The sequence below is a fragment of the Pistacia vera genome, unplaced genomic scaffold (genome assembly GCF_008641045.1).
Source record: "Pistacia vera cultivar Batoury unplaced genomic scaffold, PisVer_v2 Contig150, whole genome shotgun sequence".
Taxonomy (NCBI): domain Eukaryota; kingdom Viridiplantae; phylum Streptophyta; class Magnoliopsida; order Sapindales; family Anacardiaceae; genus Pistacia; species Pistacia vera.
This window is the reverse complement of record NW_022195577.1, coordinates 469,247-487,055: the sequence shown is the minus strand read 5'-3', so window position 1 is coordinate 487,055 and position 17,809 is coordinate 469,247. Positions and strand designations below refer to the sequence as shown.

Here is a 17,809-nt window from a genome sequence, read left to right as displayed (position 1 = left end):
GGCAATGTCAAGTTGTGAACTTGATGGGATATCCCCTACGGCATTTTGCGAAACCGAAGGTATTTTGAAAGAGGTGTCCTCTTGGACTTGGGGTATCCCCTCAGCACCCTGGTTGGTTCGCTCAGGTTCAGGTTGGCAGGCCATTTGCTGTTGTAGGACCAGTAAGTTAGAGATTCTCCTGATGAAGGATGAACATTAAATCATGCCCTCCTTCTAGCGCCAAATTGTTGATGCGTGATTTTTACATAAACTAAACGCACATGTGCAATGCTGAGCTGGCCCAGAAGACACACGTGAATGCAAGAAAAATGAGAATAAATGAAATGGGAACAACTTTTAAAGTGGTTCGGATGCTAAGGAAGCAAATCCTACGTCCACTGATGTTTGTATTAATGATAGAGGTCAGGTCGTGTTAGCAGACTGACTTACAAATGACTTACAAATGATAATACAAGAGAGAGAATGCTATATATTCTTGAGAGAGAATCGCTAATCCCCTAAATGAGAGAGGAGCTCTCAATTTATAGTGGGATGGATTAAAGTTATCATTACTGAATATGTGAGTTGGTGGGATTATCCGTGCAAATCCCTTTTTATGTCACATTGCTCACCTTCTAGAGTGATTTACGAGATTTGGCTGTAGTTGTTATTGATTTCAATATAAGCCCTTCAAAACAACCTGCTCAGGATTGGGAGTGATCCTTGAATCCATATACACTAGGAATTTTGTAGAGGCATAATTTATGTGGTTGTTTTCGGTGTATGAAACTTTAATAAGAAGCAAAAGTAAGGTAATGAGTAAAATGAATCATTCCCAATTAAAGAAGTCTTGATATCTGAATTTTTTTTTTTTTTTAATCACTAGAGGTGTTTGGGTCACCTTGCACGCAGCTCAACTAATCTCTTAGGACTCTGAAACCCCCTATTAGTGCCTTGAAGACTCAAATTGATACCCAAATTTTGTTCTTATACTAAGTACATGTAACAGTATTTTCTACTGTTTCTAGTACTAGTAACAGTTAATTTCAATACTTTTAACCTCATACTGTCATTAAGATTCACATCAGAAAAATGCAAATAAAAAAAAAAAAAAAACGAAGTTTGAGTACATTATTCATGAAAAGAACAAACAAATGTAACTGCATGTCTGCGTCTACAATTATTGCAAAATAAAAGGCAAAAACTCCAGCATTAACAGAACAAAAAAAACCAGGAAATGAATCTCTACATAATCTTTAAACCATTCTTCTTGCTATCATACAAAGGCAAATAAAGGGCAAATCTATGAGTTGCTATTATTTATGTTGTTTTGCCTTCAATTTGACATAATTTGCTTTCCCAATAGATTTTGCAAGGATTGTGGGTTTCAACATAGTTACTGGATCGATCGCCTTTTTTATCTTAAAAATGGTCAAAGCACAGCCAATTACATCTCCTACTGTATTTAGCCCTTCGTTGGTTGCCTTTGCTGCTTCCTCCCCATACCTAAAATGAGAAACAATATGATTAAACCAGCCAATGAAAAATAACATACACGAAAAAGGATGAAAATCGACTATAGAAAATATATTAGTTCAAAAAATTTTGAAACAATGAGGCATCAATTATATTGTTACATCAAAGTGGTGATGGCATAATGAAGCATCAATTATGTTGTTAGATTGAAATTTGAGATATACCTATCTGAAACAAGCTCAGTCACTACTGATGTAGTTGACATAACATTCTTACTGCTAACCTCAACTGCATTAATAACTTTCTCTGTACATAGAATGAACAATAACATGAGCAACAAGTATAGAGCATAACAAATCTTAAAGCTACACGATATAGCACATACTATAACTACATAAGTAAAATATACTTCAAAGCTGATTAAGGATACATAAGCCAAGGCAATAAGAAAAAAACAACTCACCGAGTCCGTCCAAACTAGCGAGGACAACTTCTCCAGGCAGAAAACTAAAGATTTTCTTGCCAGTTTTGGAGTTTGCAATTGAATTTGTGAGGAATCGGGTCACTTTGACAGCGCTAGAAAGAATTCTAGTGGTGGCTTTCTCGGAGATCTTTGTCATCTTTTTTACCCTGCATAGGTCCATAACAAATATTAGAAGCCAGAATCACCTGTATTCTACATTCACTGACACACAAAATTAGGACCTATAAATGGTGTTGACACATGGATGACTGTACAAGCCATATTTAGAGGATTTGAGATATTTGATTGTATCCAAATATGGTAGCCTAGATAGAATTATTTGATTGCCTTGTATGTATTGATTTGCATTCATTTCCTTTATTCTCTTTCCTTACACGTTACATTTGTAATTGTATAAATTGGGACACTTTGTACAGAGAATATAATATATACAAAAATTATTCTTCTCCCTTTATCATATTGTCTCGGCATACTCAGCAACTAAGGTTGCTTCTTTTGCCTCCCATTATCCTTCTCGGCACTCTTCGGTAGCTTAGTTACCTCTTTTGTGCCACTCTAATACTGGATTCTTACATGGTATCAGAGCAGGTTCTCTAACCAGCTCCTCTCTTTGTTGCATTTCTCCAAACCAAATCTTGTCCCTGCAATACGAACTTTAGAATTAGTTTCCCAAAACCAAATGGATCCAAACCAGAAAACCACAACAAACCCAATTGGGCCCAACACACAAATATGGGCTCAGACTCAACAAACAACCAAATCGGCCCACACCAAGAGAACAAAAAAAGCCCAAACATGCAACCCAACCAAGAAAGCCAACCTAAGCCCAACCCAAATACATTTCCTTTCTGGTTTTCGGGTCAAACCGACCCAAACCCATTTCCTTTCCAATTCCAGATTGTGCACCCCCAATCTCGCCGGTCGGAGCTTGGCAATCCTCTCTACACCTCACCATCCGATAGACCAGAACTTGTTTTGGTTAAACAAGTCCTCATCGGTGTAGAGAACTATGCGACATGGGCTTGCAACTTCTGACGGGCATTCGTCACCAAAGACAAGGATGGTTTTATAGATGAGACTATAAACCATCGACAGAGCCTCATCTCCACAAATACTAGACCACATGCAACAGCTGGTCCGTTCATGGATCGGTAATTCCCGGACCTAGGAAGTTGCTGTCGGTTTGCCCTCAATAGAAATCACTGAAGAACTTTGGCAATTTATCAAGGAAATGTATGGCCAGTTGGACTTAGCCAAGATCTTCACACTCTGGCAAAGTCTCACCGACATCAAGCAACAAAACCAGCTGGTGATGATCTATTACAATCGACTCTCGGCCATATGGAATGAGCTCGATGCAGTCACTGATGCCCTCCGTGGACCATCAGAAACCTTGTTGCAGTTTCAACAAATCAAGGAACTGGAACAAGATCAGTTGATCGAGTTCCTCCTTAGATTAAACAACAATTTTCTAGCCTTTCGTACGCAAATGCTAGCCACCACATCACCGCTTTCATTATGCCGTGTGTATTGGTTGGCCGTCCAGGAGGAGAGTCAGCATCTTACCTCCATGGAATCACCACAATCAGGTGAGACCATGGCTTTTGTCGCCAACTGAGAAAACAAAGGAGAAGGGCAGCGGCTAGGGTTCTCCAATGAGAAAGACAAGAATTTATATCAAGGGATAAATGGCCAAGATCATCCCAAACCATCCAACGGTTAGCAAGCAGTCAACCAAATCAATAATCAATTTGGTCAACTTTTTCGGAACTCATCTAATGGTCCACATCTAGGAAGTTTTCAGACTAGATCTAATGGCTCAGGATCATCCTGATCAAGTAAAAAAATGTATTATGACTACTGTAAAAGGAGGAATCACAATCGGGATAGGTGCTAGAAATTACATGGTTACCCTAAAGATAAAATTGGCAATCCTATCGCAAATAGTGTGAATACCACCACAACATTGGGATCTGAAACCAACCACCCTTGATCAAGCCTGAGCAAATCACTCAACTCATCCAAATGCTGAGTCAACTCCCCACAAACAATGCTTCTACTAGTTATGCAGGTACATCTTATTGTCTCAGTAATTCAATTTCTCGTGATTTATGGATTATTGACCCTGGTCCTAGTGATCACATAATTTGCGACCTTAAATATTTTTAGTCACACACAAATACCATCCCACAATTATATGTTAGGATGCCAAATGATACCAATGCACCAGCAACTCATACAAGGGTAGTCAAACTTACTGAAAGCATAGTTCTTAGAAATGTCCTCTTTGTCCCTACTTTCAATTTTAATCTTATATCTGTATCCAAATTTTGCACTGATAATAATTACACATTATAATTCCTCCGAATATGTGTACCATTCAGGACCCTTTGACTGGCAGACAGATGGGCTTGGGTAAGGCCCACCATGGTCTCTACTACTGGGAGCCTTTTTCCTTTCATATAAATAAAGAATATTCTTGTAATGCCAATATTAATAATAATTCTTTGATTTTGCATCAAAGATTGGGTCACAGTGCATCTGTACCTTACTCAAATTGTTGAATTTGTCTGATTGTTAAACAACCTAGAACAAGCTTTCCCACAAGCACATCCTTCATAAAAAAAAACCTATTGCCCTAATCCATGTTGATATCTAGGACCCATACTTTGTTCCCAATCATGATGGATCCAAGTTTTTCCTGACAATAGTGGATGATTTTTCACGAGGAACTTGGATATTCCTAATGCAATCCAAAACCCAATCTTTTTCTCACATCCTGAACTTTCTCTCCATGGTTCAAACGCAATTCAACACACGTGTTCAAAGGGTTAGAACTAACAATGCCTTAGAATTTTTCAACAACCATGCTCTAACTTGTTCCTTTCCCAAGGAATTCTCTATGAGAGTTCTTGTACTTATACTCCTCAACAAAATGGGATTGTTGAACGAAAATACCGTCACCTCTTAGAAGTAGCCCAAGCCCTCAAACACCAAGCCCAAATCCTTACCGTCTTTTGGGCCAAATGTGTGATTTCTGCCACCTATCTCATTAATCACATGCCTACACGGGTTATTAGAGGTAAAACGCCTTTTAAATTACTGTTTGGAAAGATACCTAATAACTCTCACTTACGTGTTTTTGGTTGTTTGTGTTACTCCACAATGGTGGGCTCCCGTGACAAATTTGCTCCTCGTGCTAAGAAATGTATTTTCATGGGATATCCTATGCTCCAAAAAGGATATCATCTTTATGATCCTCAGCTTAACAAATTTTTTGTTAAGAAAAATGTTGTTTTCCATGAGGGAATTTTTTCCTTCTTAGAAAATACTACTTCGTCCCCTCCATCGGCACTTGCACTATTGGATGATTAGCTAGACACTCCCATGACAATGGTTCCCATTCCAATTACATAGCTAGAATCTAATCATGCTCCCACTCCAGATCTGCATCAAGAGTCTACAGTTTCTGATGCACCTTTTGACACCATGGATTTGTCCACCACAGGTCCTACTTCAGCTGATTCTCTACCCATGGATCCAGACCCGCACACATCTTCACCAAACACCATTCCTCTCCGAAGGTCATCTAAAGTCACACAGCTGCTTATATGGATGGCTAATTACACATGTTCCACTGTATAAGGTACCTCTTATCCCATATCTCATTATGTCAGTTTTAACAAATTATCTTCTGGCCACAGATCCTGTATGAGTAACATTTCAGCTGATCGGGAACCAATCACCTTTTCTAATGCCATTCAACATGATTGTTGGTGTCAAGCCATGGAAGACGAATTAAATGCTCTGGTCAACAATCACACATGGGACCTAGTTTCACAACCTTCTCACCGGACACCTATTGGTTGCAAGTGAGTCTACAAAATCAAATACCGTGTTGATGGCTCCATCAAAAGATACAAAGCTCGACTTGTAGCAAAAGGCTTCACTCAACGGGAAGAGTTTGACTATTAGGAAACCTTCTCACCTGTAGTGAAACATGTCACTGTTCGTCCTTTCTTTCCGTTGCTGCTCACCATGATTGGCCAATTCACCAGATGGGCATTCATAATGCCTTTCTTCATGGGGACCTTGATGAGGAGATTTACATGGATATTCCTCCCGGTCTTCGCAATCAGGGGGAGAATCTTATATGTAGGTTACGGAAATCTTTATATGAGCTAAAGCAAGCATCACGACAGTGGAATGCAAAGTTTATAGTAGCTCTCACACCAATTGGATTCACTCAATCTAAGCATGATTATGCCTTATTCTCCAAACAAAAGGGTAAGTCTTTCCTTAGTTTCATCATCTATGTTGATGGCATTCTCATTACAGGAAACAACAAAAAGGCAATCATAGGATTAAAAGAGTATCTCCACAGTACATTCCACATCAAAGATCTAGGGGCACCAAAGTTTTTTATGGGTATCGAGATTGCTCGTTCTTCAGAAAGAATATCCCTCAGTCAATGGAAGTATGTGCTTGAACTCATTGCAGATTCAGGGCTAGCAGCATGCAAGCCAAGTGTCATTCCTATAAAACAAAATGTTAAGCTCACCACACGAGAATATGGTGAGAAAAGCCAAAGTCCTGAGATTGATCTGTTATTAGAAGATAGCTCCAGCTATCAACGGCTCGTTGGAAGGCTCATATACCTCACCATGACTCGACCAGACATCAGTTATACAGTTCAAATCCTCAGCTAGTTCATGCATGCTCTAAAGCAATCCCACATGGATGCAGTAGTAAAGGTACTCAAATATTTGAAGGGTTGTCCAGGGGTGGGACTCCTCCTACAAAAGAAAGGAGATCTCAACATCATCGCATACTACGATTCAGATTGGGGTTCATGTCCAATAACAAGAAGATCCCTTACTGGTTTTTGTATTAAACTCTGAGAATCACTTATCTCTTGGAAAACAAAGAAGCAAACCACCGTATCACTCTCATCCACAGAAGCAAAATACAGAGTCATGGCTAAAGCCACATGCAAGGTCACATGGATCCTAGGATTATTAAAGGATCTGAATCTATAGTGGAGACCCTGGTTAAACTGTATTGTGACAACAAGGCAACAAACGACATCGCAGCCAATCCATTTTTCCATGAAAGAACGAAGCATATAGAGATTGATTGCCACTATGTTAGAGACAAGATACAAGAAGGGGTAATTAAAAAGAAACATATTCGAACCATAGATCAGCCAGCAGACTTATTCACAAAGCCATTATGTCAAAGGCAAGCTTCGTATTTATTGGGCAAGCTTGGAGTTTATGACATTTATAAACCACGAGCTTGAGGGGGAGTGTTGACATATGGATGATTGTACACGCCATATTTAAAGGATTTGAGATATTTTATTGTATCCAAATATGGTAGCCTAGGTAGAATTATTTGATTGCCTTGTATGTATTGATTTGCATTCATTTCCTTTATTCTCTTTCCTTACACATTACATTTGTAATTTTATAAATTGGGACACTTTGTATAGAGAATATAATATATACAAAAATTATTCTTCTCCCTTTATCATATTGTCTTGGCTTACTCAGCAACTAAAATTCCTTCTTTTGCCTCCCTTAATCCTTCTTGGCACTCTTCGGTAGCTTAGTTACCTCTTCGTGCCACTCTAATACTAGATTCTTACAAATGGGAATGAATAAAAAATGCACAAAGAAGTACTATTCTAAGAAACCATCAAGCATGATGTAAAAAATATAAATACCAAACCTTTTAATCCTCCTCATTGTAGCTGGACTAATCTCATATTTTGAACTTGGTTTCATCCTCTTCCTCAAGAACTCATTGCCCCAATTCAACCTGTCTACAGTCAAATCACCACACCACATAATCAACTTCCCCGACCCTGCCGCAACCATCCTCGCAAAAGTCCCACTATAGTCCCCAACATTCAGAGCCAAAGTAGTCCAATAAGCAGTCGAGTTTTTCTCCATCAACTTCTTATTATCTTCTGACTCCAACTCCTGTGGTGGCATCTCCCTTGCCACCACCTCCCAATTTTCCATATCCCTCACTTTCTTAATCAAAAAACAACAGTAAGTCTCTAAAATACTATCCAACTCCCTCAATAAGTCACCTTGCCCTTCGATTGCAATCGTTAAATCCATAATTCAACAACTCATAATAGTCTTGCTCAGGTACACGAAGAGTGAAGAAATAGTGAGACTTGTCAAGCTTCATTATAGGCCCATACGCGCAAAAACAGTTACAACATTATCACCTTGTGAAAGACTGACTATGCTGAGTTCACCCAAAGCTAGTTCAACATTGTTTTCTCTTTCAATAAGATGAACTATGGCCCGAGGCATCTTGACAAGAACATTTTTAGATGGTAGAATGTTTGTAGTTTGCGAAACAGCATCGTCCTCTGGGAAGTGCTTCTCGGCTACATGTGCCATTTCAACTAAAGGGTAACAAGAAGATGAAGAAGAATCTAATACAGAAGTGGCTTCTGATTTGATAGAATCACATGTGGGTGGAGATAATTTGAAGCAGCTTTCGTGGACCGACATATTTATAATGAATGTGAGGACTTAGTTATTAGTTTCTAACAAGACAATGAAGAACAAAAATTCAAGGGCTGGTTTTAAGGTGTTAGACTGGGAATTATCTTGTTATTGAAGGAAAATGGAAGCTGAAGAACATCTTGTTTTTCATTGAATGATCACGTGGCGGGAGGAGAAGTCGTCGCATAACAGAAGTGGCAATTGGTTGTTTTAAAGAAGTAAATTTTGTATGAATAATGCTATGGACACTGAATTATTGCACCGAATTTTTGTATCGAACCTAGATGGCATCTAGTTAGAGGCGGACACGTTGGAAATGCCGACATGTTGGAAACAGAACACCTTCTATGAATGAACGACTGTCCAACATTAATGGACGCATGTCCATATTTGATGGACGGTTGTTCATCACGAATGGACGAGCGTCCACGAAAACAACAATGGACTCCCGTCCATAATATATGGGCAGGCGTCCACCGCATATCATCAGCTTACCAGTGGACGCTCATCCATCAAATATGGACGGGAGTCCATTGTGTATGGATGTGTGTCCATTTGATGTGGACGCCCATCTATAACATTTTAAAAGTATAAAAATGGATGCCTGTCCATGTTGTATGGACGGGCGTCCATTTTCAATGAGAACAAACCATAAATTATTTATTTAAAATGAGTGGATAATTGGAGTAAATGCCCAATACACTTAAACAAAAAATGCTTAGAAAATAAACACATTGCTATGACTCCCAAAAAATGGGCACCCGTCCAAAGTCAAGCCTTTTTGTCCATAATCAACCAACATTGAAGGTGAGGCATCAAATATGCTCATGCTATTAAAAAAAAAAAAAAATGCTTAGAATTGTGTAAGGTTGGTAGTGAATGCAAATGTGGACCCCACAAACATTTCAATAGTGGCCTGTCCATTTCAATATTTGTTTCAATATGAACGGCCCTCCATTGTGTATGGACAACCATCCATCTTGTATGGACGGTTGTTCATATAAAATGGATGGCCATCCATTATGTATGGACAACCGTCCATACAAGATGGACGGTTGTCCATTATTGTGTTTCAAAATGTTATGGACGGACGTCCATATGAAATGGACGCCCGTCCATATAATATGGACGAGAGTCCATTGTTGTTTTCGTGAACGTTCGTCCATTCGTGATGTGCGGTCGTCCATCAAATATGGACGGGCATCCATAATTGTTGGATGACCATTCATTCATGGAAGACATCAACGTGGCTGCTTATGCTTGGATGACACGTAGGTGCCACATACGTCGGTGTAGAAATTTGGTGCAAACTATCGGTGTCCATAGCATTATTGATTTTGTATAGGAACCGAATTACCTGCGTTGGTTACGAAAATCTTTCCTTTTGTTTTGAAATAACAAAAATTCTTGATCCTTAATTTATAGTTATTAAAATATTAATAATTGTAAACTGGAATCACTTATAAATAGTTTATTAACCATACAACAAGATTTGTTACTTAAAAAAAAAAAAAAAGAGTAAAACGACTATTTCCCACCCAAGGTTTGCCTTAATGACACTTTTCCACCCAAAAAGTTTCAAAATACCACTTTCCCACCCAAAGTTTATATTCTGTTAATACCCAAAATATACTTCACTTTCTTAGTCGTCGACGAGTTATTATGAGCCAGGATAAAGAAAGAGAGGGGGGGGGGGGGTGTTGTGGATTGAATGGTGGTGAACGATTGAATATTCGTCATCGAAATCAACTAAGAACAAGAAGTCATAGCTTTGCGATGGTCAGCAATCAAAGAGAAATAAGTGCTAGAGTGAGATGAGTTTTGTATAGAGGAGACCATAGATTCAAATGGTGGTGACAGAGAGAACTTTTGCCTTTGGAATCGGTTTTGGATAGTAACAGAATATTAACTTTGGGGAAAGTGGTAATTTGAAACTTTTTAGATGGGAAAGTGTCATTAAGACAGACCTTGGGTGGGAAAAAGTCCTTTACTCTTAAAAAATTAAGATATCTGATTATTTAATCAAATTTTAGAAAAAAGTTAATTTAAAACTCGAAATATAATATAAAATTGTATTATTCATTATCTTTTTTTTTTTTATATAAAATGAAATTTTCTTGGAATTTAAACCCAATTTCTATTTTTTGGACTTCAAAAAGTTAATTTAAAACTCGAAATATAATATAAAATTGTATTATTCATTATCTTATAATTTTTTATTTATATAAAATGAAATTTTCTTTGGAATTTAAACCCAATTTCTATTTTTTGGACTTCAAATTTTGAATATTTGTGATTTTGAAATTGTCTTACACTTGATAAACAGTTGAACTTTATGTACGGCTTTGATAAATTTTCACTATTAAATGTGTATTCTTTACCTAAATTCTTTTGGTGAGGAAATTATTTAGTGACAAATTGAAAATTGAATAAGGAACTTTATATTTAATTAATTCATACACATTTGTCAATTGATGAGAAAATATTTAATGTCATATCTATGCTTAGTGAACGAATTAATCAAATTAAATAGATGAAATTCAGTTGACTTATTATAAGTTTTCTATTTTATCATGAATAGGAATAGAAAAAAAATCAAACACCTCTCTATAGTTCTCGAAAGTCTTTCTGTTTGAAGTCTTTGGACAACTCTAACCTTTTTAATCACCTTATCTCCATATTTTTTGGTAATGGAAACTAAACACCACCTCCAAAAACCTTAATGCTGTTTTAAATTCTTAATGCTGTCCAAACTCTGTTAAATGCACAAGAATAAAATGTTCTTTTATTTTTTTATGAATTGGGTGTCCAAGCCCGTTTACGTGCACCTCAACTAATTCTCGAGACCTTGAAATTATTGGCCAGGTAAGAACTCCAGTGGCCATGCCTATTAGCAGTCAAGATAAATCGAATTCAAAACCTCTTGAGTAATACACTCAACTCCCAAGAGTCCTAATTCATCCCCACCGTCACTCATCACAACACCAGATGCCACAATCTTTCTCTCCTCTCCCATTCCACCTATCAACCCCCTATTTTTTCCCCTTTACTGCAACCCCTATCTCCTCTCCCCTTTCTCTCATCGGCCAATGATTTTTCCACACACCCCCTACCAACACACACACACTTTCCCAACAACCTCCACCTTCCATCCCTGTTAGGAAATTAGTGGCTTGCTTTCCTATTTGTTCCCATGTGAAATTGTATGTCATTAGGAAAACTATTTAATAAAGAATACAATTGTAAATAGGAATAAAATTTGGGAGTCCTATTAGGAATTGAAATTTGAATTCTATTAGGAAAAGAATACCTCATATACTACCTATAAATATAGGTGTGAGAACCAATTCAAGGATATGAAAGAATGTGAGAACACAATGTATTTGATGTAAGGAGAATTAAACACCATGGGTAGAGTGTCTTAGAAATTGTGATTGTTTCCACTCTAGGTACTGGGTTGAGCATGGTTAGAAACTAGGATGTTACCACTTTATTTTATGTATCGAGTTTATGGTATTGTGTACTCTTGCAAATCGTATTCATGAAACTATAGTAGATTTCTCTCATCCGTGGATATAGACGGGTTATGTCGAACCATGTAAATGTCGTGTCTCTTTATATGGTATGATTTTATTCCTATGTTATTTATCTCGAAAATATATATTCTATTACAAGATCTCTTAACAATCCCCACCGCTTATCCCGAGCCATCAATGTTGCTCATCACAACACCAGTGAAACTACCCCCACTCCACCAACGAACAAATAGAGAGAGGAAAGTTTAACAGAGAATAAGGTGGAGTCGTAGGGTGTTTTTTTTTTCTAGTTCATTTGCTAGATTTTTGTTCTCTGTTACTATGGTTCCGTTTGGCACACTTTTACTATCCTATCCTAAAAACCAAAAAATGCATTTGTTTTAATATTCTTAAAATTCAATCATATTCTATTCAATTGAAAATATTTAGAATATTTTTAATCCCTAGGTTTGTTAATTTAACTAAACACCCCAATAATGAAAGTTTATAAATTGACAAAAACACCCCCACCCACCTACATATTATCGGCAGCCAGCCACCATCGTCAAAAGGTGGTCGAAATCTACCAGAATGGCGCAAGACCAGCTGGATCTGGTCAGTCGTGCGCTGATCTGGCCTTTTTTGACTAAATCTACCATGGATCTGGTCGAAAAAGGTCAAATATATGGCCAAAGATCTAACCGTTGATCTGGCTGTTAACTTTGGCCATATCTTGGTCGTCAACAAATCTTCTAGGGCCCTCAAATAGCCGATCGAATAAGAGCTCCCATAGTCACCATTATCAGTGCCTAAGGGACTCAAATTGATATCCGAATTTGTTCTTCTACTAAGTATATGTAACAGGATATTCTACTGTTTCTAGTAACAGTAGCGGTTAATCTCACTACTTTCAACCTCATACTGTCATTAAGATTCACATCAGAATAGTAACAGAATATTAACTTTGGGGAAAGTGTAATTTGAAACTTTTTAGATGGGAAAGTGTCATTAGTCGAGTTTTTCTCCATCAACTTCTTATTATCTTCTGACTCCAACTCCTGTGGTGGCATCTCCCTTGCCACCACCTCCCAATTTTCCATATCCCTCACTTTCTAAATCAAAAAACAACAGTAAGTCTCTAAAATACTATCCAACTCCCTCAATAAGTCACCTTGCCCTTCGATTGCAATCGTTAAATCCATAATTCAACAACTCATAATAGTCTTGCTCAGGTACACGAAGAGTGAAGAAATAGTGAGACTTGTCAAGCTTCATTATAGGCCCATACGCGCAAAAACAGTTACAACATTATCACCTTGTGAAAGACTGACTATGCTGAGTTCACCCAAAGCTAGTTCAACATTGTTTTCTCTTTCAATAAGATGAACTATGGCCCGAGGCATCTTGACAAGAACATTTTTAGATGGTAGAATGTTTGTAGTTTGGGAAACAGCATCGTCCTCTGGGAAGTGCTTCTCTGCTACATGTGCCATTTCAACTAAAGGGTAACAAGAAGATGAAGAAGAATCTAATACAGAAGTCTCTTCTGATTTGATAGAATCACATGTGGGTGGAGATAATTTGAAGGAGCTTTCGTGGACCGACATATTTATAATGAATGTGAGGACTTAGTTATTAGTTTCTAACAAGACAATGAAGAACAAAAATTCAAGGGCTGGTTTTAAGGTGTTAGACTAGGAATTATCTTGTTATTGAAGGAAAATGGAAGCTGAAGAACGTCTTGTTTTTCATTGAATGATCACATGGCGAGAGGAGAAGTCGTCGCATAACAGAAATGGCAATTGGTTGTTTTGAAGAAGTAAATTTTGTATGAATAATGCAATGGACACTGAATTATTGCATCGAATTTTTGTATCGAACCTACATGGCATCTAGTTAGAGGCGGACACGTTGGAAATGTGGACACGTTGGAAACAGAACACCTTCTATGAATGAATGACTGTCCAACATTAATGGACGCTTGTCCATATTTTATGGACGATTGTTCATCACGAATAGATGAGCATCCATGAAAATAGCAATAGCCTCCCGTCCATAATATATGGGCGGGCGTCCACTGCATATCATCAACTTACCAGTGGATGCTCATCCATCAAATATGGACGGGAGTCCATTGTGTATGGATGGGTGTCCATTTGATGTGGACGCCCGTCTATAACATTTTAAAGTATAAAAATGGACACCTGTCCATATTGTATGGACGGGCGTCCATTTTCAATGAGAACAAACCTTAAAATTATTTATTTAAAATGAGTGGGTAATTGGAGTTTATGCCCAATACACTTAAACAAAAAATGCTTAGAAAATAAACACATTGCTATGACTCCCAAAAAATGGGCACCCGTCCAAAGTCAAGCCTTTTTGTCCATAATCAACCAACATTGAAGGTGGGGCATCAAATATGCTCCTGCTATTAAAAAAAAAAAAAATGCTTAGAATTGTGTAAGGTTGTTAGTGAATGCAAATGTGGACCCCACAAACATTTCAATATTGGCCTGTCCATTTCAATATTTGTTTCAATATGAACGGCCCTCCATTGTGTATGGACAACCGTCCATCTTGTATGGACAGTTGTTCATATAAAATGGATGGCCATCCATTATGTATGGAAAACCGTCCATACAAGATGGACGGCTGTCCATTACTGTGTTTCAAAATGTTATGGACAGACGTCCATATGAAATGGACACACGTCCATAGTAAATGGACACCCATCCATATAATATGGACGAGAGTCTATTGTTGTTTTCGTGAACGCTCGTCCATTCGTGATGTGCGGTCGTCCATCAAATATGGACGGGCGTCCATAATTGTTGGACGACCATTCATTCATGGAAGACACCAACGTGGCTGCTTATGCTTGGATGACACGTAGGTGCCACATACGTCGGTGCAGAAATTTGGTGCAAATTATCGATGTCCATAGCATTATTGATTTTGTATAGGAACCGAATTACCTGCGTTGGTAACGAAAATCTTTCCTTTTGTTTTGAAATAACAAAAATTCTTGATCCTTAATTTATAGTTATTAAAATATTAATAATTGTAAACTAGAATCACTTATAAATAGTTTATTAACCATACAACAAGATTTGTTACTTAAAAAAAAAAAAAAAAAAAAGAGTAAAACGACTATTTCCCACCCAAGGTTTGCCTTAATGACACTTTCCCACCCAAAAAGTTTCAAAATACCACTTTCCCACCCAAAGTTTATATTCTATTAATACCCAAAATATACTTCACTTTCTCAGTCGTTGACGAGTTATTATGAGCCAGGATAAAGAGGGGGGGGGGGGGGGGGGGGATCAAATGGTGGTGAACGATTGAATATTCGTCATCGAAATCAACTAAGAACAAGAAGTCATAGCTTTGCGATGGTCAGCAATCAGAGAGAAATAAGTGCTAGAGTGAGATGAGTTTTGTATAGAGGAGACCATAGATTCAAATGGTGGTGACAGAGAGAACTTTTGCCTTTGGAATCGGCTTTGGATAGTAACAGAATATTAACTTTGGGGAAAGTAGTAATTTGAAACTTTTTAGATGGAAAAGTGTCATTAAGACAGACCTTGGGTGGGAAAAAGTCTTACTCTTAAAAATACCTTGGGTGGGAAAAAGTCTTACTCTTAAAAAAATTAAGATATCTGATTATTTAATCAAATTTTAGAAAAAACTTAATTTAAAACTCGAAATATAATATAAAATTGTATTATTCATTATCTTATAATTTTTTATTTATATAAAATGAAATTTTCTTTGGAATTTAAACCCAATTTCTATTTTTTGGACTTCAAATTTTGAATATTTGTGATTTTGAAATTGTCTTACACTTGATAAACAGTTGAACTTTATGTACGGCTTTGATAAATTTTCACTATTAAATGTGTATTCTTTACCTAAATTCTTTTGGTGAAGAAATTATTTAGTGACAAATTGAAAATTGAATAAGGAACTTTATATTTAATTAATTCATACACATTTGTCAATTGATGAGAAAATATTTAATGTCATATCTATGCTTAGTGAACGAATTAATCAAATTAAATAGATGAAATTCAGTTGACTTATTATAAGTTTTCTATTTTATCATGAATAGGAATAGAAAAAAAATCAAACACCTCTCTATAGTTCTCGAAAGTCTTTCTGTTTGAAGTCTTTGGACAACTCTAACCTTTTTAATCACCTTATCTCCATATTTTTTGGTAATGGAAACTAAACACCACCTCCAAAAACCTTAATGCTGTTTTAAATTCTTAATGCTGTCCAAACTCTGTTAAATGCACAAGAATAAAATGTTCTTTTATTTTTTTATGAATTGGGTGTCCAAGCCCGTTTACGTGCACCTCAACTAATTCTCGAGACCTTGAAATTATTGGCCAGGTAAGAACTCCAGTGGCCATGCCTATTAGCAGTCAAGATAAATCGAATTCAAAACATCTTGAATAATACACTCAACTCCCAAGAGTCCTAATTCATCCCCACCGTCACTCATCACAACACCAGATGCCACAATCTTTCTCTCCTCTCCCATTCCACCTATCAACCCCCTATTTTTTCCCCTTTACTGCAACCCCTATCTCCTCTCCCCTTTCTCTCATCGGCCAATGATTTTTCCACACACCCCCTACCAACACACACACACTTTCCCAACAACCTCCACCTTCCATCCCTGTTAGGAAATTAGTGGCTTGCTTTCCTATTTGTTCACATGTGAAATTGTATGTCATTAGGAAAACTATTTAATAAAGAATACAATTGTAAATAGGAATAAAATTTGGGAGTCCTATTAGGAATTGAAATTTGAATTCTATTAGGAAAAGAATATCTCATATACTAGCTATAAATATAGGTGTGAGAACCAATTCAAGGATATGAAAGAATGTGAGAACACTATGTATTTGATGTAAGGAGCATTAAACACCATGGGTAGAGTGTCTTAGAAATTGTGATTGTTTCCACTCTAGGTACTGGGTTGAGCGTGGTTAAAAACTAGGATGTTTCTGCTTTATTTTATGTATCGAGTTTATGGTGCTGTGTACTCTTGCAAATCGTGTTCATGAAACTATAGTAGATTTCTCTCATCCGTGGATATAGGCGGGTTATGTCGAACCATGTAAATGTCGTGTCTCTTTATGTGGTATGATTTTATTCCTATATTATTTATCTCGAAAATATATATTCTACTACAAGATCTCCTAACAATCCCCACCGCTTATCCAGAGCCATCAATGTTGCTCATCAAAACACCAGTGACACTAACCCCACTCCACCAACGAACAAATAGAGAGAGGAAAGTTTAACAGAGAATAAGGTGGAGTCATAGGGTGTTTTTTTTTTCTAGTTCATTTGCTGGATTTTTGTTCTCTGTTACTATGGTTCCGTTTGGCATACTTTTACTATCCTATCCTAAAAACCAAAAAATGCATTTGTTTTAATATTCTTAAAATTCAATCATATTCTATTCAATTGAAAATATTTAGAATATTTTTAATCCCTAGGTTTGTTAATTTAACTAAACACCCCAATAATGAAAGTTTATAAATTGACAAAAACACCCCCACCAGGAAATGGTGGAAGCTCTTCTTCAACAACTACACCACCGCAAAGTAACTACACTTCAGAAGGGCATTCAGATTCTTAAACCAGATGACAGATTCAGGAGTATCATCATAACTTTTTTTTCTTTTTTGGAGCCTTGCAGTGTTTTTTCTTCTTCCTTTCATTTGTTATTTTGATAAAGAGGGGAAGCACTGTGTGTCTGTGTGAGGATTAGCCTTAAATTTATGTTGTTGTAGCAGATGTTAGAT

General features: G+C 37.1%; 1 pseudogene; it reads right to left on the bottom strand.

Moving 5' to 3' along the window:
* Positions 1 to 1,295: 1,295 nt before the first annotated feature.
* Positions 1,296 to 8,475, bottom strand: LOC116124180 (annotated as a pseudogene).
* Between the last annotated feature and the right edge of the window lie 9,334 nt (positions 8,476 to 17,809).